The sequence below is a fragment of the Coregonus lavaretus genome, assembly GCF_964263955.1.
Source record: "Coregonus lavaretus genome assembly, chromosome: 7".
Classification (NCBI taxonomy): Eukaryota; Metazoa; Chordata; class Actinopteri; order Salmoniformes; family Salmonidae; genus Coregonus; species Coregonus lavaretus.
This window is the reverse complement of record NC_139994.1, coordinates 61201458-61228668: the sequence shown is the minus strand read 5'-3', so window position 1 is coordinate 61228668 and position 27211 is coordinate 61201458. Positions and strand designations below refer to the sequence as shown.

General features: G+C 42.3%; 1 pseudogene across 1 annotated transcript; it reads right to left on the bottom strand.

The window, feature by feature from the left end:
* Positions 1–239: 239 nt before the first annotated feature.
* LOC311132613 (TBC1 domain family member 19-like) lies at positions 240–25784 on the bottom strand (annotated as a pseudogene). The gene is made up of 10 exons: positions 25770–25784; positions 24818–24887; positions 18440–18525; positions 7943–8017; positions 5491–5553; positions 4159–4232; positions 4021–4060; positions 3893–3925; positions 3653–3742; positions 240–275 (listed from the first exon to the last, which is right to left on the bottom strand). The product of its transcript is annotated as a TBC1 domain family member 19-like (transcript).
* Positions 25785–27211: the final 1427 nt, after the last annotated feature.

Sequence of the window (27211 nt, the reverse complement as noted above, 5' to 3'; positions counted from 1 at the left end):
GTCTAATCCTGTTGTTTACGAAGCATGTGACAAATAAAATTCAATTTTATATGAAGCCACAAAATAACGTGTTTGCAGTAGTTGGCCACTAGATGGAGGCATTGCTTGGAATACTGCCACTCATTTCGACAGAGTTGTATGAAGGTTGGGTTGGGGTGGGTGGGTGTGTGTGTGTGTGTGCGCGCGCGCGCGTGCGTGCGTGCGTGCGTGCGTGCGTGAGTGTACTCACGCCTCAGCGTCTATCTCCCGTAGAAGACCTGTAGCAGCCTCTCACACTGGTGGCACAGAGACACTACACCCTCATATACACCCTAGGGAATAACATTAGTAATGACACTAAGCCCTCATATACATCCTAGGGAATAACATTAGTAATGACACTAAGCCCTCATATACACCTAGGGAATAACATTAGTAATGACACTAAGCCCTCATATACACCCTAGGGAATAACATTAGTAATGACACTACACCCTCATATACACCCTAGGGAATAACATTAGTAATGACACTACACCCTCATATACACCCTAGGGAATAACATTAGTAATGACACTAAGCCCTCATATACACCTAGGGAATAACATTAGTAATGACACTAAGCCCTCATATACACCTAGGGAATAACATTAGTAATGACACTAAGCCCTCATATACACCCTAGGGAATAACATTAGTAATGACACTACACCCTCATATACACCCTAGGGAATAACATTAGTAATGACACTACACCCTCATATACACCTAGGGAATAACATTAGTAATGACACTAAGCCCTCATATACACCCTAGGGAATAACATTAGTAATGACACTACACCCTCATATACACCCTAGGGAATAACATTAGTAATGACACTACACCCTCATATACACCCTAGGGAATAACATTAGTAATGACACTAAGCCCTCATATACACCCTAGGGAATAACATTAGTAATGACACTAAGCCCTCATATACACCTAGGGAATAACATTAGTAATGACACTAAGCCCTCATATACACCCTAGGGAATAACATTAGTAATGACACTACACCCTCATATACACCCTAGGGAATAACATTAGTAATGACACTACACCCTCATATACACCTAGGGAATAACATTAGTAATGACACTAAGCCCTCATATACACCCTAGGGAATAACATTAGTAATGACACTAAGCCCTCATATACACCCTAGGGAATAACATTAGTAATGACACTACACCCTCATATACACCCTAGGGAATAACATTAGTAATGACACTACACCCTCATATACACCCTAGGGAATAACATTAGTAATGACACTACACCCTCATATACACCTAGGGAATAACATTAGTAATGACACTAAGCCCTCATATACACCCTAGGGAATAACATTAGTAATGACACTAAGCCCTCATATACACCTAGGGAATAACATTAGTAATGTGAAGACATGTACATGTACTGTACACAAACACACACTCACACACACACACAAACACTTGTACAGCTATCCTTGTAGGGACACACAATTCAGTCCCATTCAAAACATTTTTTTCCCTAATCCTAACCCATACTCTTACCCTTACCTTAACCCAAAAATCTTAACCCTAACCCTAGCTCCTAACTCATACCCCTTAACGTAAATCTAACCCTAACACTAATTCTAACCTTAACCCCATAGAAATAGCATTTGACCTTGTGGGGACTAACAAAATGTCCCCAGTTGGTGAAATGTTTGTTTAGTTAAACACACACACACACACACACACACACACACACACACAGAGAGAGACACACAGAAACACAACCATATTAAACAGTTAACCAAACACTTAACCACCAAGACAACATACTTTAGTGAATACAAAAAAAGTGTTAAACAAATCAAAATATATATTTTATATTTGAGTTTCTTCAAAGTAGCCACCCTTTGCCTTGATGACAGCTTTGCACACTCTTGACATTCTCTCAACCAGCTTCACCTGGAATGCTTTTCCAACAGTCTTGAAGGAGTTCCCACATATTCGGAGCACTTGTTGGCTGCTTTTCCTTCACTCTGCGGTCCAACTCATCCCAAACCATCTCAATTGGGTTGAGGTCGGGGGATTGTGAAGGCCAGGTCATCTGATGCAGCACTCCGTCACTCTCCTTCTTGGTAAAATAGCCCTTACACAGCCTGGAGGTGTGTTTGGTCATTGTCCTGTTGAAAAACAAATGATAGTCCCACTAAGCCCAAACCAGATGGGATGGCGTATCGCTGCAGAATGATGTGGTGGCCATGCTGGTTAAGTGTGCCTTGAATTCTAAATAAATAACAGACGGTGTCACCAGCAAAGCACCCCACACCATAACACCTCCTCCTCCATGCTTTACGGTGGGAAATACACATGCGGAGATCATACGTTCACCCACACCACGTCTCACAAAGACACAGTGGTTGGAACCAACAATCTCCAAAAGGACACATTTCCACTGGTCTAATGTCCATTGCTCGTGTTTCTTGGCCCAAGCAGGTCTCTTATTATTATTGGTGTCCTTTAGTAGTGGTTTCTTTGCAGCAATTCGTCCATGAAGGCCTGATTCACACAGTCCCCTCTGAACAGTTGATGTTGAGATATGTCTGTTACTTGAACTCTGTGAAGCATTTATTTGGGCTGCAATTTCTGAGCCTGGTAACTCTAATGAACTTATCCTCTGTAGCAAAGGTAACTCTGGGTCTTCCATTCCTGTGGCGGTCCTCATGAGAGCCAGTTTCATCATAGCGCTTGATGGTTTTTGCAACTGCACTTGAAGAAACTTTCAAAGTTCTAGAAATGTTCCGTATTGACTGACCTTCATGTCTTAAAGTAATGATGGACTGTCGTTTCTCTATGCTTATTTGAGCTGTTCTTGCCATAATATGGACTTGGTCCTTTACCAAATAGGGCTATCTTCTGTATACCACACCTACCTGGTCACAACACAACTGATTGGCTCAAACGCATTAAGGAAATAAATGCCATAAATTAACTTTTAAGAAGGCACACCTGTTAATTTAAATGCATTCCAGGTGACTACCTCATGAAGCTGGTTGAGAGAATGCCAAGAGTGTGCAAAGCTGTCATCAAGGCAAAGGGTGGCTATTTGAAGAATCTCAAATATATTTTGATTTGTTTAACAGTTTTTTTGGTTACAACATGATTCAATATGTGTTATTTGACAGTTTTGATGTCTTCGCTATTATTCTACAATGTAGAAAATAGTAAAAATAAAGAAAAACTCTGGAATGAGTAGGTGTGTCCAAACTTTTGACTGGTACTGTCCATAGAAACACAAATATGAACAGAGAATATACCCTTTTGGTTCCAGGTAGAACTAACATACATCTATCTCTATCTCTATCTCTATCTCTATCTCTATCTCTATCTCTATCTCTATCTCTATCTCTATCTTCTCTCTCTCTCTCTCTCTCTCTCTCTCTCTCTCTCTCTCTCTCTCTCTCTCTCTCTCTCTCTCTCTCCTCTCTCTCTCTCTCTCTCTCTCTCTCTCTCTCTCTCTCTCTCTCTCTCTCTTCTCTCTCTCTCTCTCTCTCTCTCTCTCTCTCTCTCTCTCTCTCTCTCTCTCTCTCTCTCTCTCTCTCTCTCTCTCTCTCTCTCTCTCTCTCTCTCTCTCTCTCTCTCTCGGAGGAGACGGAGTGCAGCCTGAAGAAGTAGCGTACGTTCCTCTCCCTGTCCCCACTGTACAGCTTGGAGGGCTCGTTGTACAGGAAGCAGAGGGGCCACTGCAGGACACAGACACACAGTAACACCTCAGCACTGGATCTACATACAACGGGTGTCATGACATTGTTCGTGCAAACATTACAGAGTGAGGCCTATTTCCTGGTTTTGAATTCAGCTGGTATGATATAGAAGGTAGAAACCACACGTACCATACATTGAGAAACTATGGACTGGGATGACACCTATATGGAGGATACATTGAAAATCATGATAATCAATTAATGATTGAGCACAAGTGAATAATATAGTGATTTGGGGTTAAGGACTGCTATCTCACCATTTGGAGGATAAACTAGAGCAAACTCCTCCCACCTTGCCTGCAAGGAAGCAATCATGACGTTAAGACCTTGTATGAATTTTCCCTTACAGATCACTTAGTTCAGATAGTATGCGTCCTCCTCAAGGGAAGAATGACTTACCTTGAATGTAGGCACTGTTATAGCTAAAGTGCTCCAAGACCGCAGTGTCTCCAAAAACACATAGCAGCACCTATGGAAATTCACACACACACACACACACACACATAAACGCACACACAAAGTACACACCCACTTCCCTGATACACATTCATATTAATATTTGGTCAGTGGCAAATTACTCTGTTTGAGTTGTTTCGTTTCACTCGAGAAGAAAGTCTATACTGAGGAGAAATCACTTGGAAAATGGAAGAAACTCAAGTGGCAGCTCGGTTCTTCAGACGACAACATGAGAGGAATTTTAGATGGTAATCTTATCTTCTCTTCCGATTGGGAATACATTTCAATTACTTAGACCCACTTGTGTTGCATTATGTTCAGAAAATTATACGTCCGCTCAATCAACCGCTAAATCCCAAAAAAAATAAGATAAGATCATACATCTCTACAATTGTGTGTGTAACTATACACTCTTAGAAAAAAATTTGTTATCTAGAACTTAAAAGGGTTCTTCGGATGCCCCCATAGGAGAACCCTTTGAAGAACCCTTTTTGGTTCCAGTTAAAACCCTTTTGGTTCCAGGTAGAACTCTTTTGGGTTCAATGTGGAACCCTTTCAGAGGATTCTACATGAAATCCAAAAAGGGTTCTACCTGGAACCAAAAAGGGTTCTACCTGGAACCAAAACGGGTTCTCCTGTGGGGGCAGCCGTAGAACCCATTTAGAACCCTTTTTTCTAAAACTGTATGTGTTAGAATGGAAGGTTGTGTATGTAGGAGTGAGAGTAGTTTAGTCTAGTGGTATTCATGTTATTATTACAACCATTACCTCCCCTCTATGTACACGCTCTAACACCCCCTACATATAACACTCCAGCTACTGGATGTATGTGTTTAGTTATGTCTAGTGCTACAAAGACATGGTAATGGTATGGAGTAATACTGCTGAGTGTTTGATTGAGAGAAAGAGGGAGGCAAAGAGAGAGTAGAGTGGGAGAGAGACAGGGAGAGTGTGAGAGAGGGAGAGAGAGAGAGAGAGAGAGAGAGAGAGAGAGAGAGAGAGAGAGAGAGAGAGAGAGCGAGGGAGAGAGAGACAGAGAGAGACAGAGCGAGAGAGAGAGAGAGAAAGAGAGAGAGAGAGAGAGAGCGAGCGAGCGAGCGAGCGAGCGAGAGAGAGGAGAGGGAGAGAGAGAGAGAGAGAGAGAGCGAGAGAGAGAGAGAGAGAGAGAGAGAGAGAGAGAGAGAGAGAGAGAGAGAGAGAGAGAGCGAGAGAGAGAAAGAGAGAGAGAGAGAGAACGAGAGAAATTAAAGAGGGAAAATTTGTCACCCTCACCTGATACAGAAAATCTTCAAACACAAAGTAGAAGTCGTCATTATTAGCAGTTAGTTTCAAATCCTGGAGAAAACAAAGGGTAATTGGGAGAAAAATAAAGCTATAAGAAATAAATACCTGACACATCACCACAATACTGAACACAAATATAAACACAACACGCAACAATTTCAACGATTTTACTGAGTTACAGTTTAAATAAGGAAATCAGTCAATTGAAATAAATAAATTAGGCCCTAATCTATGGATTTCACATCACTGGGCAGGAGCACAGCCATGAGTGGGCCTGGGAGGGCATAGGCCCACCCACTGGGGAGCCAGAACCAGCCAATCAGAATGAGTATTTCCCCATAAAAGGGCTTTATTACAGACAGAAAAACTCTTCAGTTTCATCAGCTGTCCGGGTGGCTGGTCTCAGACAATCACGCAGATGAAGAAACCGGATGTGGAGGTCCTGGGCTGGCGTGGTTACACGTGGTCTGCGGTTGAGGGGCCGGTTGGACGTACTGCCAAATTCTCTAAAACAACGTTGGAGGCGGCTTATGGTAGAGAAATTAACATTAAATTCTCTGGCAACAGCTCTGGTGGACATTCCTGCAGTCAGCATGCCAATTGCACACGCCCTCATAACTTGAGACATCTGTGGCATTGTGTTGTGTGACAAAACTGCATAATTGTGACTTGTTTCAGGAAACTAGGCATATGTCGCACGCATCACTACTTCACAGGAGAGCATTTGAACGTAAACATAATTTTATATGAACCAGGTGTGTGTAAAATGCAAAAGTGTTGCTCTCCACTTTCTGGATGACCAAGTTTTGAAATCAGTGGAATGCCCGGTGGAAGCAGAGTATGATAGCTGGAGTATGATAGATGGAGAAAATGTTGGCGTTTGATTGCAAATATGCAGAGGGAGTCGAAAAGAGAACAAACAGAAGGCTGTTATATAAAACACCTGTCTTACATCTTCAAACTAAGGGCAACCATGGCATCCGTGATAGAGAGGGAGAAGCGTTCATCCATGTATACAGGTAAGAGTCTAGCTAGCTACATTCAGTTATTATACGTTTCTAATTTTGTCAGAAAGTCAATTTCATTGCAAGTTAAAGCGTACTGTTAGCTAGCTAGCTAACGTTTGCTGGCTGGCTTGCTAGCTAATGTTACGTTTATATGATCTGTGTAGTAATTTTATTCGTATCACAGAGCTATTTACATTGCTAGTTATAGCCTAATGTTGAACAATGAATATATTTGGTTAGCTACCTGCAGATTCATGCAGGGTAGTAACGTTAGGAGTTGGGATTAATTACTTAACGTTAGCTAGCTAGCTAACAAGCTAGAATTTTTTTGGGGAAAGTTGCTTTTAGTTGCCTGGTTTGCTAGATTGACATATACGGATGGGATGGGTTTATTGGTGTTAAACTACACCAGCTATGCTATTGTGGACCACATTCCATTCACTGATGTCATGCATGTGAATCCTTAAAGAGATGGGTGGGGCTAAGGCTTGAGATGGTGTGAACAATGCTGAATGGGTGAAGACAAAGAAGAGCTCTCCAGTATGTGTACCAAAACATTCAAGTGCCATTTTCTCAAAAGTGGGGTTACAAGTTTATCAACTTTCAATGCAGAATTACTTTACAATTTCAAATGTTGCTACAGAAGACCCAATCGAGCCGGACGGTCACAGTTTAGAGTGGCCTTTTATTGTCCCCAGCACAAGGTGCACCTGTGTAATGATCATGCTGTTTAATCAGCTTCTTGATATGCCACACCTGTCATGTGGATGGATTATCTTGGCAAAGGAGAAATGTTCACTAACAGGGATGTAAACAAATTTGTACACAACATTTGAGAGAAACAAGCTTTTTGTGTTTATGGAAAATTTCTGGGATCTTTTATTTCAGCTCATGAAACATGGGACCAACACTTTACATATTTTTGTTCAGTACAGTTTTTAAAGAACATACTGTTGGGGCGGTTGATTTCGGACGGAGTCAGGCGCAGGAGGGTAAATCACAGAATATATAGTTTAATCAGGAACACAGCGGTACGCATCAATGTGTAATACACTCCAGTACGGACTGGAAAAAACAAGGCACACAGGTGAATATCCCAGCGATACATATACAAAGTAGCTCCACCGAGCTATAGTACCTCCACAATAAACAATCACACACAAACACAAGGGGGGCAGAGGGAACACTTACACAGGTACTGATGAGGGAATATGAACCAGGTGTGTGTAATAAACAAGACAAAACAAATGGAATGATGTGATATGGAGCGGCAGTGGCAAGAAGGCTACGTGACGACGAACGCCGAAGCCTGCCCGAACAAGGAGGGGAGGCAGCTTCGGAGGAAGTCGTGACTAGGTCCTCAACGACCGCACGTGTTTGTATGTGATGTGTTGGACGTGTTTGCATGCTTCTATTGGTCCCCCAAAGCCTACCTTGTAGATGAGGTTATCCACCCACAGGTCATGTTGTATGACCCCAACCTTCAGCTGCTCATAATGCATCACATCCTGTCTAACAAAACAGTCAGTCAGTCACTTATAAATAACATCAACCTAAAGGATAAAACCTCCACAGTATATAATATGGGCCCCCTAAACAGCCTACAACCGTTCATCCAAGTCGTTGACCACTCATTCCAATACAGGAAGTAAACGCAATTCAAGCACAGGAGGCTGATGGCACCTTAGTTGGTGAGGACTCGCTCGGGGTAATGGCTGGAGAGGAATGGTATCAAATACATCAAACACATGGTTTCCATGGTGTTTGACGCCATTCCATTCGCTCTGTTCCAGCCATTATATTATGAGCCGTCCTCCAATCAGCAGCCTCCACTAAATTAAAGATAGCAGCGTTCCTTCCATGTTTGCCCTCTTATAATACGATCATCTATCTGAATCTACTGTCTGATGTCCTTAAATCACCTTGTGTATTTTGTTATTGATGTGGTCGTTGACATTGACATGACCGTGATTTATTCAGACAAGGAGGCAAGGTTAGTGCAACGGGAAGTGTTTTGACACCGCTCACCACATAGTTATTTAACATCAGACATGTCTCCGGTCTGAGATGAGCTATCATAAAAGAACGAGGGGACAGAAGACAGGGAGGAAAAGAGGAATAAAACTTCAACTCTGACAGACTTCAAGCACTTTGGAAAAGAGAGAATGGTGGGGAGGAAAGGAGAGATTGGGTTCGGGTTGCTCGTCCGAGTCAAGAGGTAGGGCTTCCCAGACATATTCAAAACACAAAGATTAGATTTTAAATTATCTGGATATCGTCAATTTGAGACATTAACATTTCCTTTAAAACATTAATAAATGACTATCTTCTTTTACTATCTCAGATATGAGGGTCATTCCCGTTCACAATAATTAAGATACTGAGCAATATAATACATGTTTTACTTTTTTATATTTTTTTATTGTAACTCAAACTTGACATTCACATTAACTTTCCTCCCTATCCTTTGGATGAGAAGGCAAATATATCCACAACAAATATTTCTAGAAGTCTCTTTCGGATTGACGTTTCAGCCGTTGACATTCCAACTTAACTGCTTTGTCATTCTTGACTTACAGTACCTCAGGGACATGGAGTATACATACAGCTGCCTCTGTGCCTCAAGCCAGCTGTAAGAGACTGTACATAAGGAGGCTATGCCATCACATAGTGGGCGAGGAATGGCCGCCCACCACCTCCATCCATCACCCCGTGGGAAGCCCTGTCTCCTGGGCGAGGACCCTTAAAGGCGTCCATCCATTAGCCTATCTGCGATAGACAGCATTTACCCTTTACTAACATGAAGGATTGGGGGATGCAGGCAAGGCCACAGTACGTCACCAACTGGGAATGAGATTTGACGGATGGTTGTTTATGGGATGTAGTGGGCGTGTTCTGTTTAAGAGGATGGTGGTGATTGGTTAATACAACCTGGAGGCTGTCCTTGAAGATGTTTAGGTCACACTCTAGTAACATAAAGCTCTGTGCATTGACACAATATCCTGAGTATCCTTACCTGTCATACAATACCTCCATGTCACACTAGACTCCAGATAGTGGTACATATAGAGTATGGATAGCGGATAGCTCTCTCTCCTGTCCTGAACATAACTCTGTTTATCCTACTGTCAAACCTGGTGAAGGGGATACTCTCCAGACCTCCCCTGGATCCCTATAATCTCCTTGAGGATCAATCTTGCCACGGAAGGGGCCTTGCTTGATCGGCCTGCAACAAGGCGGAGGTCCCTTCCCTGGGTTATACAAACACGGGGGGCAAAGCCATTTGCCACACAGGGAGCTGGCCCTATTGTTTGAGCTAACTTTGCTAAATCGCACCCGTTTGATTACGTTGGCGGTCACAGCGCCCCGGGACGAGTTACGGCAGGATGGGGTAAACACAAGCCTAGCTCATTTACTATGGCACAGGGGTGCCATCCAACTGTAGAAACCTGTCCGGTGAAATAGGCCATCCAACTGTAGAAACCGGTCCGGTGAAATAGGCCATCCAACTGTAGAAACCTGTCCGGTGAAATAGGCCATCCAACTGTAGAAACCTGTCCGGTGAAATAGGCCATCCAACTGTAGAAACCAGTCCGGTGAAATAGGCCATCCAACTGTAGAAACCTGTCCGGTGAAATAGGCCATCCAACTGTAGAAACCTGTCCGGTGAAATAGGCCATCCAACTGTAGAAACATGTCCGGTGAAATAGGCCATCCAGCTGTAGAAACCTGTCCGGTGAAATAGGCCATCCAGCTGTAGAAACCTGTCAGGTGAAATAGGCCATCCAACTGTAGAAACCTGTCCGGTGAAATAGGCCATCCAACTGTAGAAACCTGTCCGGTGAAATAGGCCTATGGCATTCAGTATATAAAAGATGCATATGCGTATCTACATGTACAGTATGTTAATTTCTTGAGGACATTGTCTAATGTCCAGGGTTGATGGTTCAACCAACTGCAAGGCTTCCAAAATCTTGACGCATGCAAACCTTTTTTTATTGGAGAGCTTGTTTGAAGCTATGTAGGTTGTAACGTTCATGAACATATAAGAAGCTATGAACAGAAAGTATTCACACCCCTTGACGTTTTCCACATTTTGTTGTGTTACAGCCTGAATTAAACATTTACTAAATTGAGATTTTGTGTCACTGGCCTACACGCAATAACCTATAATGTCAAAGTGGAATGTGTGTGTGTCAAATCAAATTAAATGTATTGGTCACGTACACATATTTTGCAGATGTTTTTGCTGTTGTAGCTAAATGATTATGTTTCTAGCTCCAAAAGTGCAGTAATACCTAACAATACAAAACAATACACGCAAATCCAAAAAATTTAAAGAAATTAATTAAGAAATATATAAATATTAGAATGAGCAATGTCAGAGTCTGGAATATAATTTTTTTTTTTTTGTCATTTAGCAGACGCTCTTATCCAGAGCGACTTACAGGAGCAATTAGGGTTAAGTGCCTTGCTTAAGGGAACATCGACAGATTTTTCACCTAGTCGGCTCGGGGATTAGAACCAGCGACCTTTCGGTTACCGGCACAACGCTCTTACCCACTAAGCTACCTGTGAAAACAAAAAGGTTTTGTTATACTTCAGTCTTCTGTGATGTATATAAAGTGTAATATCGGTGTCACGCCCTGACTCTGGGGACTCGTATTTGTTGAGTCAGGGTGTGTATTTTCTGTGTGGTATGTTCTATGTTGTATTTTCTATGTTTAGATCTTCTAGATCTATGTTGGCCGGTGTGGTTCCCAATCAGAGGCAGCTGTCGCTCGTTGTCTCTGATTGTGGACCATACTTAGGCAGCCTATTGGCACTAGTGGGTTGTGGGATCTTGTTCCGTGTGAGGTATGTTGTTTGTCTACCTTGGACGTCACATTTCGTTTCATTTGTTGTGGTGTTTATTCAGTATAAATAAACATGTATGCATATCACGCTGCGCCTTGGTCCGTCCCGTCGATGAACGATCGTGACAATCGGGATGCAAACTCAAAATGGTACAGGTGCCTTCTTCTTTGTAAGCCCATAATCATGTGTGTAAGTCGTATACTTTTGTTTCAAAGTAGATTTGTTTAAGACTACCAAGAAACACTGTGTGACCCTGATTTACCCCAATGCAGGAGAAGGTAAAAATTGATTGAATTTAGATTTTTGGTCAGTGGCCTACACACAATACCCCATTATGTCAAAGTGGAATTATGTTTTTCAAAATCTTTACAAATTAATTAAAAATTAAAAGCTGTAATGTCTTGAGTCAATAAGTATTCAACCCCTTTGTTATGTGGCAGGTAGTTCAGTGGTTAAGAGCGTTGTGCCAGTAACCGAAAGGTCGCTGGTTCTAATCCCAGAGCCGACTAGGTGAAAAATCTGTCGATTTGCCCTTGAGCAAGGCACTTAACCCTAATTGCTCCTGTAAGTCGCTCTGGATAAGAGCGTCTGCTAAATGACCTATTTATTTATGGCAAATAAGTTCAGGAGTAAAAATGTCCTTAACAAGTCACATACTAAGTTGCATGGACTCTCTGTGTGCAATAATAATGTTTAACATGATTTTTTAATGACTACCTCATATCTGTACCCCACACATACAATCATCTGTAAGGTCCCTCAGTCAAGCAGTGAATTTCAAACACAGACCAGGAAAGTTTTCCAATGCCTCGCAAAGAAGGGCACCTATTTGTAGATGGGTAAAAAAAATCCCTTTGAGCATGGTGAAGTTATTAATTACACTTTGGATGGGGTATCAATACACCCAGTCATTACAAAGATACAGGCGTCTTTCCTAACTCAGTTGCTGGAGAGGAAGGAAACCGCTCAGGGATTTCACCATGAGACCAATGGTGACTTTAAAACAGTTACAGAGTTTAATGGCTGTGATAAGCGAAAACTGAGGATGGATCAACAACATTTAGGTTACTCCACAATACTACCTAAATGACAGAATGAAAAGAAGGAAGACTGTACAGAATAAAAACATTCCAAAACATGCATCTATTTGCAACAAGGCACTAAAGTAAAACTGCAAAGAAATGTAATTTATGTCCTGAATACAAAGCGCTATGTTTGGGGCAAATCCAACACAACACATCCCTAAGTACCACTCTTCATATTTTCAAGCATGGTGGTGGCTGCATCATGTTATGGGTATGCTTGTCATCGACAGCTAAGCACAGGCAAAATTCTAGAGGAAAACCTGGTTCAGTTTACTTTCCAACAGACACTGGGAGACAAATTCACCTTTCAGCAGGTCAATAACCTAAAACACATGGCCAAAAATACAGTGGATTTGCTTACCAAGATGACACTGAATGTTCCTGAGTGGCCTAATTACAGTTTTGACTTGAAAATATATGGCAAGACTTGAAAATGGATGTTTAGCAATGATCAACAACTAACTTGACAGAGAATGAAGAATTTAAAAAAGAATAATATGCAAATATTGTACCATCCAGGTGTGCAAAGCTCTTAGAGACTTACCCAGAAAGACTCACAGCTTTAAATTGCTGCCAAAGATTATTCTAACATGTATTGGCTCAGGGAGTGAATACTTATGTAAATGAGATATTTCTGTACTTAATTTTCAATAAATGTGCAAACATTTCTAAAAACATGTTTTCACTTTGTCATTATGGGGTATCGTGTAAATTAAATTTAAAAAAAATAGCCCTTTTGAATTCAGGCTGTAACACAACAAAATGTGGAATAAGTCAAGGGGTATGTATGAATACTTTAGAGAATGCGTACACAGAATACTCATAAATATCAATCAGGATAAACATATGTGTCCCTTCATTCTGTCAATGAATGGAGAACCAACACAGGTGGATATACATGACCTAAGTCTCCTCTCTACCAGAATGACCCCACTAAAACAGTCCCTCTCTTCCAGTCTGAACGATGGAAATCATTAACCAGTGGTGTAAAATACTTAAGTAGTACTTTTAAGTATTTTTACTTAAGTCGTTTTGGGGGGTATCTGTAATTTACTATTTATATTTTTGACTACTTTTACTTCACTAGATTCCTAAAGAAAATAATGTACTTTTTACTCCATACAATTTTCCTGACGAGTACAAAGTACTCGTTACATTTTGAATGCCTAGCAGGACAGGACGCACTTATCAAGAGAACATCCCTGGTCATCCCTAATGCCTCTGATCTGGTGAACTCACTAAACACACATGCTTCATTTGTAAATGATGTCTAAGTGTTGGAGTGTGCCCCTGGCTATCTGTAAACTTAAAAAGCAAGAAAATGGTGCCGCCTGGTTGGCTTAATAAAATAAATGTGAAATATTTATACTATTACTTTTGATTCTGAAGTTCACACACACACACACACACACACACACACACACACACACACGTATAATTGACATATAGTGCATTCGGAAAGTATTCATGCCCCTTGACTTTTTCCACATTTTGTTACGTTACAGCCTTATTCTAAAATGGATTAAATAGTTTTTTTCCCCTTGTCAATCTACACACAATACCCCATAATGACAAAGCAAAAACAGGTTTTTAGACATTTTTGCACATTTATTAAAAACACAAAACTGAAATATCACATTTACATAAGTATTCAGACCCTTTACTCAGTACTTTGTTGAAGCACCTTTGGCAGCGATTACAGCCTCGAGTCTTCATGGATATCACGCTACAAGCTTGGCACACCTGTATTTTGGGAGTTTCTCCCATTCTTCTCTGCAGATCCTCTCAAGCTCTGTCAGTTTGGATGGGGAGTGTCGCTGCACAGCTATTTTCAGGTCTCTCCAGAGATGTTCGATCGGGTTCAAGTCTGGGTTCTGGCTGGGCCACTCAAGGAAATTGAGACTTGTCCCGAAGCCACTCCTGCATTGTCTTGGCTGTGTGCTTAGGGTCATTGCCATGTTGGAAGGTGAACCTTTGCCCCAGTCTGAGGTCCTGAGCGCTCTGGAGCAGGTTTTCATCAAGGATCTCTGTACATTGCTCCGTTCATCTTTCCCTCGATCCTGACTAGTTTCCCAGTCCCTGCCGCTGTAAAACATCCCCACAGCATGATGCTGCCACCACCATGCTTCACCTTAGGGATGGTGCCAGGTTTCCTCCAGACGTGACGCTTGGCATTCAGGCCAAAGAGTTCAATCTTGGTTTCATCAGACCAGAGAATCTTGTTTCTCATGGTCTGAGAGATTTTAGGTGCCTTTTGGCAAACTCCAAGCGGGCTGTCATGTGCTTTTTACTGAGGAGTGGCTTCTGTCTTGCCACTCTACCATAAAGGCCTGGTTGGTGGAGTTCTGCACAGATGGTTGTCCTTCTGGAAGGTTCTCCCATCTCCACAGAGGAACTCTGGAGCTCTGTCAGAGTGACCATCAGGTTCTTGGTCACCTCCCTGACCAAGGCCCTTCTCCCCCGATTGCTCAGTTTGGCCGGGCAGCCAGCTCTAGGAAGAGTCTTGGTGGTTCCAAACACTTCCATTTAAGAATGATGGAGGCCACTGTGTTCTTGAGGACCTTCAATGCTGCAGAAATTTTTTAGTACCCTTCCCCAGATTTGTGCCTCAACACAATCCTGTCTCGGAGCTCTACGGACAATTACTTCGACCGCATGGCTTTTGCTCTGACATGCACTGTCAACTGTGGGATATTATATAGACAGGTGTGTGCCTTTCCAAATCATGTCCAATCAATTGAATTTCCCACAGGTGAACTCCAAGTTGTAGAAACATCTCAAGGATGATAAATGGAAACAGGATGCACCTGAGCTCAATTTCTAGTCTCAGAGCAAAGGGTCTGAATACTTGTGTAAATAAGGTTTTATTTTTTATTTTTTTTTCTACTAAATGTGGAAAAAGTCATGGGATCTGAATACTTTCTGAATGTGCTGTACACTGAGTACACCCAACATTAGGAACACCTTCCTAATATTGAGTTGCACCCACCACTTTTGCCCTCAGAACAGCCTCAATTCGTCGGGGCATGGAATCTACAAGGTGACGAAAGCGTTCCACAGGGATGCTGGACCTTTCTTGATACAAACGGAAAACTGTTGAACATGAAAAACCCAGCAGCGCTGCAGTTCTTGACACAAACCGGTGCATCTGGCACCTACTACCATACCCCGTTCAAAGGCACTTAAAGCTTTTGTCTTAACCATTCACCCTCTGAATGGCACACATACACAATCCACGTCTCAATTGTCTCAAGGCTTAAAAATCCTTCTTTAACCTGTCTCCTCCCCTTCATCTACACTGATTGAAGTGGATTTAACAAGTGACATCAATAAGGAATCATAGCTTTCACCTGGATTCACCTGGTCAGTCTATCTCATGGAAAGAGCAGGTGTTCTTAATGTTCTATATACTCATTTACTTTTGATACTTAAGTACATTTAAAACCAAATACTTTTAGACTTTTACTCAAGAAGTATTTTACTGGGTGACTTTTACTTGAGTCATTTTCTATTAATGTATCTTTACTTTTACTGAAGTATGAAAATTGGGTACTTTTTCCACCACTGAGACACCACAGGTTCACACCAAACACAGGCAGACAGAGTGAAAACCACAGGTTCATACCAAACACAGGCAGACAAGTGAAAACCACAGGTTCACACCAAACACAGGCAGACAGAGTTAACACCACAGGTTCACACCAAACACAGGCAGACAAGTGAAAACCACAGGTTCACACCAAACACAGGCAGACAGAGTTAACACCACAGGTTCACACCAAACACAGGCAGACAAGTGAAAACCACAGGTTCATACCAAACACAGGCAGACAAGTGAAAACCACAGGTTCACACCAAACACAGGCAGACAGAGTTAACAGCACAGGTTCATGCCAAGCACAGGCAGACAGAGTTAACACCACAGGTTCATACCAAACACAGGCAGACAGAGTTAACACCACAGGTTCATACCAAACACAGGCAGACACGAGTGAAAACCACAGGTTCATACCAAACACAGGCAGACAGAGTTAACACCACAGGTTCATACCAAACACAGGCAGACAAGTGAAAACCACAGGTTCACACCAAACACAGGCAGACAGAGTGAAAACCACAGGTTCATACCAAACACAGGCAGACAAGTGAAAACCACAGGTTCACACCAAACACAGGCAGACAAGTGAAAACCACAGGTTCACACCAAACACAGGCAGACAAGTGAAAACCACAGGTTCATACCAAACACAGGCAGACAAGTGAAAACCACAGGTTCACACCAAACACAGGCAGACAGAGTTAACACCACAGGTTCATACCAAACACAGGCAGACACGAGTGAAAACCACAGGTTCATACCAAACACAGGCAGACAGAGTGAAAACCCGCAGTAGCAGATTCAACATACAGAGAGGGAAAAAAGTATTTGATCCCCTGCTGATTTTGTACGTTTGCCCACTGATAAAGAAATGATCAGTCTATAATTTTAATGGTAGGTTTATTTGAACAGTGAGAGACAGAATAACAACTAAAAAATCCAGAAAAACGCATGTAACATTTTTTATAAATTGATTTGCATTTGAATGAGGGAAATAAGAATTTGACCCCCTCTCAATCAGAAAGATTTCTGGCTCCCAGGTGTCTTTTATACAGGTAACGAGCTGAGATTAGGAGCACACTCTTAAAGGGAGTGCTCCTAATCTCAGAATGTCAGGGACAAGATTGTAGACCTACACAAGGCTGGAATGGGCTACAAGACCATCGCCAAGCAGCTTGGTGAGAAGGTGACAACAGTTGGTGCGATTATTCGCAAATGGAAGAAACACAAAATAACTGTAAATCTCCCTCGGCCTGGGGCTCCATGCAAGATCTCACCTCGTGGAGTTGCAATGATCATGAGAACGGTGAGTAATTAGCCCAGAACTACACAGGAGGATATTGTCAATGATCTCAAGGCAGCTGGGACCATAGTCACCAAGAAAAACATTGGTAACACACTACGCCGTGAAGGACTGAAATCCTGCAGCGCCCGCAAGGTCCCCCTGCTCAAGAAAGCACATATACAGGCCCGTCTGAAGTTTGCCAATGAACATCTGAATGATTCAGAGGAGAACTGGGTGAAAGTGTTGTGGTCAGATGAGACCAAAATCAAGCTCTTTGGCATCAACTCAACTCGCTGTGTTTGGAGGAGGAGGAATGCTGCCTATGACCCCAAGAACACCATCCCCACCGTCAAACATGGAGGTGGAAACATTATGCTTTGGGGGTGTTTTTCTGCAAAGGGGACAGGACAACTTCACCCCATCAAAGGGACGATGGACGGCGCCATGTACCGTCAAATCTTAAGTGAGAACCTCCTTCCCTCAGCAAGGCATTGAAAATGGGTCATGGATGGGTATTCCAGCATGACAATCACCCAAAACACACGGCCAAGGCAACAAAGGAGTGGCTCAAGAAGAAGCACATTAAGGTCCTGGAGTGGCCTAGCCAGTCTCCAGACCTTAATCCCATAGAAAATCTGTGGAGGGAGCTGAAGGTTTGAGTTGCCAAATGTCAGCCTCAAAACCTTAATAACTTGGAGAAGATCTGCAAAGAGGAGTGGGACAAAATCCCTCCTGAGATGTGTGCAAACCTGGTGGCCAACTACAAGAAACGTCTGACCTCTGTGATTGCCAACAAGGGTTTTGCCACCAAGCACTAAGTCATGTTTTGCAGAGGGGTCAAATACTTATTTCCCTCATTAAAATGCAAATCAATTTATGACATTTTTTTACATGCGTTTTTCTGGATTTTTTCGTTGTTATTCTGTCTCTCACTGTTCAAATAAACCTACCATTAAAATGATAGACTGATCATGTATTTGTCAGTGGGCAAACGTACAAAATCAGCAGGGGATCAAATACTTTTTTCCCTCACTGTAATTGTCTTTAACATTGACATAATGATACGTTAAACTAGGGTGTTTGTGTTTGTGTTTGTGTGTGTTACCTCACGCTCATTAGTAGAGTTGAAGATTTAAGTCCAGAGGTCAGCTCGTAGGTCGGCGGGACGCCCCTGTCTTCTGTACTGCTGGGCTGCTCCACAATGCCAAGGCACACCTGTTCACTGAAATACATTCCAGGTGACTACCTCATGAAGCTGGTTGAGAGAATGCCAAGAGTGTGCAAAGCTGTCATCAAGGCAAAGGGTGGCTATTTGAAGAACCTCAAATATAAAATATATTTTTTTTGTTTAACACTTTTTTGGTTACTACATGATTCCATATGTGTTATATCATAGTTCTGATGTCTTCACTATTATTCTACAAGTCCACCATAATTTGCAAATAAATTCATTAAAAATCCTACAATGTGATTTTCTGGAATTTTTTTTCTCAATTTGTCTGTCATAGTTGACGTGTACCTATGATGAAAATTACAGGCCTCTCTCATCTTTTTAAGTGGGAGAACTTGCACAATTGGTGGCTGACTAAATACTTTTTTCCCCCACTGTACATCGATACAACACACACAGAGTAGGATATACATCAATACAACACACACAGAGTAGGATATACATCAATACAACACAGAGAGTAGGACATACATCAATACAACACAGAGAGAGTAGGACATACATCAATACAACACAGAGAGAGTAGGATATACATTAATACAACACAGAGAGTAGGACATATATCAATACAACACAGAGAGTAGGACATACATCAATACAACACAGAGAGTAGGACATACATCAATACAACAGAGAGAGTAGGACATACATCAATACAACACACACAGAGTAGGATATACATCAATACAACACAGAGAGTAGGACATACATCAATACAACACAGAGAGAGTAGGATATACATCAATACAACACAGAGAGTAGGACATACATCAATACAACACAGAGAGAGTAGGATATACATTAATACAACACAGAGAGTAGGACATATATCAATACAACACAGAGAGTAGGACATACATCAATACAACACAGAGAGTAGGACATACATCAATACAACAGAGAGAGTAGGACATACATCAATACAACACACACAGAGTAGGATATACATCAATACAACACAGAGAGTAGGACATACATCAATACAACACAGAGAGAGTAGGATATACATCAATAGAACACAGAGAGAGTAGGACATACATCAATACAACACAGAGAGAGTAGGATATACATCAATACAACACAGAGAGTAGGACATACATCAATACAACACAGAGAGTAGGACATACATCAATAGAACACAGAGAGAGTAGGATATACATCAATACAACACAGAGAGTAGGATATACATCAATACAACACAGAGAGTAGGACATACATCAATACAACACAGAGAGAGTAGGATATACATCAATAGAACACAGAGAGAGTAGGACATACATCAATAGAACACAGAGAGAGTAGGACATACATCAATAGAACACACTAACACACAACATTTGGAGGGGATAATACATTTTTTGAGTATGTCTAGAATACCACTCACCCCTTTCATATTCAAGTGTAATAACCAAATGACTCACTATGTAATAACCTCACTTACAATGTGTCAGTATAACAACACTCCACAAGTCCCTTTCACATTCCATTGACCACACAACTACAACTCAACGCATGTGATCAGACCACATCAGAACCATCCCTCTTCCTGAGACAGATCCCAAACACACATGACCCTTGACTTTACTCAGTCCAGGTGTTGGAGAGCCAATAACACACTCCAACATAAACATTCTGCCCTCCTCTACCCTCACTTGGCCAATGGGATGTTAAAACACATTCCTACCCATGTAGAACAGACAGCGAGGGCACTAGGGGTTGTATACAATATGGGTGCCTGTGTTACTATGTGTTCCCAGGCCAGGTACAGTGTACATGGGCAGGGTAGAGTGCAAAAGTGCGGCCCTCGCCTATTTGGAGAAGTGTATGCGAGACTAAGCCACTTGAGAGGGTGAAGGAGAGGATTAGTTATGGCAAGAGCTAACTTTAGGGGTTTCCCAAGGGAGGTGTGTGTGTGTGTGTGTGTGTGTGTGTGTGTGTGTGTGTGTGTGTGTGTGTGTGTGTGTGTGTGTGTGTGTGTGTGTGTGTGTGTGTGTGTGTGTGCGTGCGTGCGTGCGTGCGTGCGTGCGTGCGTGCGTGCGTGCGTGCGTGCGTGCGTGCGTGCGTGCGTGCGTGCGTGCGTGCGTGCGTGCGTGCGTGCGTGCGTGCGTGCGTGCGTGCGTGCGTGCGTGCGTGCGTGCGTGCGTGCGTGCGTGCGTGCGTGCGTGCGTGCGTGCGTGCGTGCGTGCGTGCGTGCGTGCGTGCGTGCGTGCGTGCGTGCGTGCGTGCGTGCGTGCGTGCGTGCGTGCGTGCGTGCGTGTGTGCGTGCGTGTGTGCGTGCGTGCGTGGTCTCCAAATGTACCACTTTCATATCAGGAAGACATGTTCCAGAGAGGACCAACTGGCTATGTTACAACACCAAAAGACAGATACACACTATTAAATCCCCAAAATGAATCTTCAATCTATATATCTTACCTTTCTTTCCAATGCGAACATGCTCGCTTTCAAACAAATCTGCCCGGTGATAGGAAAGAGAGAGAAAACAAAAATATATAAATTTGTCAGCCTGAAGTGGATCCGTTTCCAGAACCGACTACTGCATCAGTAGGATTTGCAAACAGAAGGCAATGAATACAATGCCATTTAAACCTTTCTTAGACACACAGATATTGTTTGAGAGATGAGGAACGGCCGAAATGCAAGAGAAACAGTGACACAAACTGATAAGAAATCAACCGAGCTGTTCTTTCTCAATCCAGCTTTATTTCTGTATTTGCTAGGTTAAAAAAAAATCTCTCTGATGATTTTGACTGATTTACTATACAACTAGAAGTTCTTCCAACTAAATATGGAATATGAATTGCCGGTAAATGATCCATAATTCTCAATTTCTAGCTGTATTTTCATCATGACACAGAGAGCTAGATCAATACATGTTGGTCGGGTTTTACCTGGAGGTACACTACCAGTCAAAGGGTTGGACACACCTACTCATTCCAGGGTTTTTCTTAATTTTTTACTATTTTCTACATTGTAAAATAATAGTGAAGACATTAAAACTAGATTATTCAAATATGCCTACATGACAGCTTTGCACATTCTTGGCATTATCTCAACCAGCTTCATGTGGTAGTCACCTGGAATGCATTTCAATTAACAGGAATTTCTTTCCTTCTTAATGCGTTTGTTGTTACAAGGTAGGGGGGGTATACAGAAGATAGCCCTATTTGGTAAAATACCAAGTACATATTATGGCAAGAACAGCTCAAATAAGCAAAGAGAAATGACAGTCCATCATTACTTTAAGACATGAAGGTCAGTCAATACGGCACATTTCAAGAACTTTGAAAGTTTCTTCAAGTGCAGTCGCAAAAACCATCAAGCGCTATGATGAAACTGGCTCTCATGAGGACCGCTACAGGAATGGAAGACCCAGAGTTAACTCTGCTGCAGAGGATAAGTTAATTATAGTTCCCAGGCTCAGAAATTGCAGCCCAAATAAATGCTTCACAGAGTTCAAGTAACAGACACATCTCCACATCAACTGTTCAGAGGGGACTGTGTGAATCAGGCCTTCATGGTCGAATTGCTGCAAAGAAACCACTACTAAAGGACACCAATAAGAAGAAGAGACCTGCTTGGGCCAAGAAACACAAGCAATGGACATTAGACCGGTGGAAATCTGTCCTTTGGTCTGATGAGTCCAAATTGGAGATTGTTGGTTCCAACCGCCGTGTCTTTGTGAGACAATGACCCAACACACCTCCAGGCTGTGTAAGGGCTATTTTACCAAGAAGGAGAGTGATGGAGTGCTGCATCAGATGACCTGGCCTCCATAATCCCCTGACCTCAACCCAATTGAGATGGTTTGGGATGAGTCGGACCGCAGAGTGAAGTAAAAGCAGCCAACAAGTGCTCAGCATATGTGGGAACTCTTTCAAGACTGTTGGAAAAGCATTCCAGGTGAAGCTGGTTGAGAGAATGCCAAGAATGTGCAAAGCTGACATCAAGGCTAAGGGTGGCTATTTGAATAATCTCAAGTATAAAATATATGTTGATTTGTTTAACACGTTTTTGGTTACTACATGATTCCATATGTGTTATTTCATAGTTTTGATGTCTTCACTAATATTCTACAATGTAGAAAACAGTAAAAATAAAGAAAAACCCTTGAATGAGTAGGTGTGTCCAAACTTTTGACTGGTACTGCATGTGTGTATGCTCGTCAATTCCCAGCTGCCCCGTGGTCAGGCTCAGCTCTGACTAGGACTTTCTGGGACAAAACATTAAAATAGAGTAAACATCATTGAAACATCCTAAACACCATCTGGGACCATGAGTAGGTCATAAATGATATTGCGCCATACATTACGTGCACGGTATGAAGGTAAACATGCAGACAAATAGTTCCTGTTCCCCTAAAGGATATAGGTTGTCTCATGAATGATGCTTCTACAGAGGCAGTAGAAATGCATAAACACACACGCACATATTATGTTTCGACACATACGGATGGTACAGGTCAAGTGTTTTTTTTTTGTTTTTTTTTTTTTGAGTGAACTAATTAAATGTATTTTCCTTCTTTATTATTTTCCGCTAACCCTACCGCCTCTCCCCTAATTGGAGTAAACTAATGGACAACAATACTTCCACTTCCAGCTTATACATACTACATACATTTCACAGACAGTATATTTTACATTAGTTATCTTTTGTTTGTTTTTAGTCCCAGCGTTCAGCTACCCTCAACCCCTCCCATCTATCGCTGAAGGATTTCTAGCTGCCATATATTTTTCCACTGTGCTGTGATGCTTCACAAAAGTTCTGAACCTTTCTATTCTCATATAGTCAGGTCAAGTGTTTCTCTTTCTCCTACCACCTGTGGAATAACACACACACACGGCACACAACACAGACACACACAGACACACACACACACACAGACACACACACAGACACACACAGACACACACAGACACACACACAGACACACACACACACACACAGACACACACACACACACACACACAGACACACAGACAGACACACACACACACACACACACAGACACACACACACACTTCCATCTGAGGTATGTCTCTGACGTGGAGGGGAGCCTGGGTGAGGCCCCAGTGACTCTTAGCGCTGGCCCCCTCACTGCTGCCATGGTTAGGGTTCCGTAAGCTGATCAGCACCTGTGAATCATGGGAAATTGAGTCTTGTAAGAACTGCAGTCTTACCGCATTTAGGTTGCCAGTCTGAATGATTAATGAAACCCACTTACCTCCAGAAAGTATTTTGGGGGAATAGGCAGGCCTGAAACTGCTGAGATCTGTAGAGAACCCAAGACAGAAGAACATATGTCATAGTTGCTTTTGATAAAAACATAATAATAATAATAATAACAATAATAATTGTAATTAAATAGACATCATGTAATTACAACTTGGCAGAGATGCTCGGGTGGATGGTTGCAACAGGTTTGCAGCTCACTAGCTTTTCTCAAGAGTTGGTGGCCATTGAATAGAATATGTGTTGGTAATTGGACATTCATTTTGATCTCCAATGGAAAACCTGGCATAACATCTTCACTGGAAGGAAGATTCCCAACCTTCAGTCCAAGTCAAGTGCATGGTCCATCCAGAAAGAGGGCATGTTAAGGTTGAGAGAGGAGTTCCACTCGTTATCGGAGCGAGGCCCAGGAGTCTGGTTATCCTCTGGATTCACAAGGCTCACTGTTTATACCAATGCCCGGCACACACTGGTAAATGTTATCATACCCCCTTCTCTCAGATAGCATTGTTAGGAAACTGTCATGTTACAGAGAGTACTATGCACAAGCAGAGGAAACGTAGTGTAATTCACCTACGCAAGAGGTATATACAGTAAGTATGCATGGCACACACAAACAGGCACGAGCGCGCACACACACACACACACACACACACACACACACACACACACACACACACACACAGTCTTGATTAAAATCACAAGAGTTACATCCTACGATACATCCAGAAATAACTCCAGTTAATCTTATAAACATTGTCATCAACATAGAGTTTGTATGTAGATGTAGGTCAAGACCTGGTTCGTCTGTCCCCATTTCACTCCACTTGTTGGTCAACTCCCTCTGTTCTTCTGATGGCCTCTAGAAAACAAACAATGAAGAATGTGCCATTTCAGTAAAGCAACTTGTCTAAAAGACTAAACATTTTTACAAGTTTTACAGACATTCTGGATGGCCTCATCTTAGGTTGAGTACCCTTTTACATGTTGCCATGTACTGCTATTCACTGTTTACCTTACCAGCCAAGGGCACACCCAGCTCTGTGCACATGCTGTTCAGGCTTATGAGGATATGCTTCACCCAGCTTGCCTGTAGGGAAGACACACACACAGTTAACTTAAAGACATTACAAAGACAATGCTTAAAAGGTCCAATGCAGCTGTTTTTGTCTCTCAATATCAAATCATTTCTGGGTAACAATTAAGTATATTACTGTGATTGTTTTCAATTAAATAATAATACATTTAAAAAAAAGCTTCTTAGCAAAGAGCAATTTAGCTAAGACCGTCTGGGAGTGGTCTGAGTGGGGAGGGGAAAACTGAAAACTAGCTGTTATTGGCAGAGAGGTTTGGAACTCTCTTTCTTATTGGTCTATTAACTAATTTACCGCCTGGTAAATTAACTCCATCCCACCAAAACAGGCTGACATTTCAAGAGGTCTTTTCAAACAGCTCTTACACTTCTAAAAGGGCATTATCATAATTTTCACAATTTTACAGTATTATTCCAACCTCATAGTGTGAAAATATATATAAAACACAGGAACATCGCTTTTTCGACTGCACTGGGCCTTTAAAGATGCGGCCCGGGATCTTAAGCACAACAAATTTGTAACATATCATACGAATTGCACAAAAAATTAATAATCATAATTTTGCAAGACATAACATATCATATGAAATGGATCAAGTGGTTCACAATTGGATGATTTAGTACACAAACAACGGGTACCCGTTTTTGGCTCATAAGCACCACTTTAAAAACTACTGGCTGAAATCATACAAAGGTTCGGGAGCATCAATTTAACTAAAAAGTAGGGCACATCTGCTAGGGTAAGTCCCCAGACAAATCTGAGAGACAGAACCACAGTGAATATTATGACATGAGGAGTGATGGAGAGAGGAAGAGGAGAGAGTGATGGATAGAGGAAGAGGAGGAGAGGGTGATGGATAGAGGAAGAGACTGACCCACCTGGGTCTTGCACATGTACGCCAGTGGCTCCTTTGGTGTGCTCTGGGGGAGCTGCAGGGTGGCTGGGGGAGGGGGGGCTGAATAGAGAGAGAGAGAGAGAAACTGTAAAAAGAACAGAGAGATAGTGGAAGAGAGAGAGAGAGAGAGAGACAGAGACAGAGACAGAGAGAGAGAGAGAGAGAGAGAGAGAGAGAGAGAGAGAGAGAGAGAGAGAGAGAGAGAGAGAGAGAGAGAGAGAGAGAGAGAGAGAGAGAGAGACAGAGACAGAGACAGAGACAGAGACAGAGACAGAGACAGAGACAGAGACAGAGACAGAGAGAGAGAGAAATGGGGGGGTGGGGGAGGGGGAGGGAATAACAAATGGATTTATGCAATTAAATGACTGTGGAAAAAGAAAAAGAACATTCAACCAAGACCATCTGTAGGCTTTCTCTCTTCAGTTGGGTTCATACACGGAATCCTGTCTCCTGTCTGGAGTCCTCTGGACCAAAACAGGATAATTTCAGACGGCCCTAGCACTTGTGTTATAAAACATTCATCTTTATCTAAACATGTCACCTAAACGAGGACATACACGGATGACTCATGTTCAAGAGAGGAAGGCATAAGTCAACTTTTTATGTCGCGGTGAAACTGGACGTCCTCAAGTTCAGTCAGATGGTACAGACAAGGCAGAGACTGCAGGTTTAACACTGTAAAATTGCACTTAGGAACGATTACTCAACAGCCAGCTGAGTTTGTTTTCATCTCACGACAGAAAGACACCATGGTACTCTTGACTGACATAAGGTAACTTGGACTAGATTCTGTCAAATGGAATAAAGACTCTGAAAGGGTTATCCGTTTTGAAAATAAACTGTAGCAATGCACTGAACAACAACAGTCTTACTGTCCATATCTGATACAGACAGGTCTAGACAGACAGACAGACAGACATAAAAGAAGGATAAATGCATAAGACCTCATGGCATAGGATTAGGCTATGGTTGGAGTGTTGGTGCCAGTTTTGGGGTCTGGTCTGGGGTGTGGCTCTTGGAGTCTGTTTTAAACTATCGTTGGCTGAACATTTCAGGTGATTCCCTCATAAATGTTATATAAACAGCCTCTCCCTGCCTGCTCTCGCTCAATCTCACTCTCTCTCTGTCCCAGTGGCGATTTTAGCATGTAAATCTTGGTGGGGCAAAAAAAAAGCTAAGCCACTCCACAACACAACACTAACCAATACATGAATTGCACTATAACGGTGACAAACGGTGCTCACACACTGTTAGGGCCTACATAAAGCTGTCCCAACAGCAGAGTCCCAACACCTTACCACTGCTACACCTGGCTATCAGCTGAGCCTTGTCTGGCAGTGAAACTCATATGGCTGACTTGCTTAAACAAATGTGGTTTCTACTGACAATTGAGATGTACAAACTATGGCCTAAGGGGACGACAAG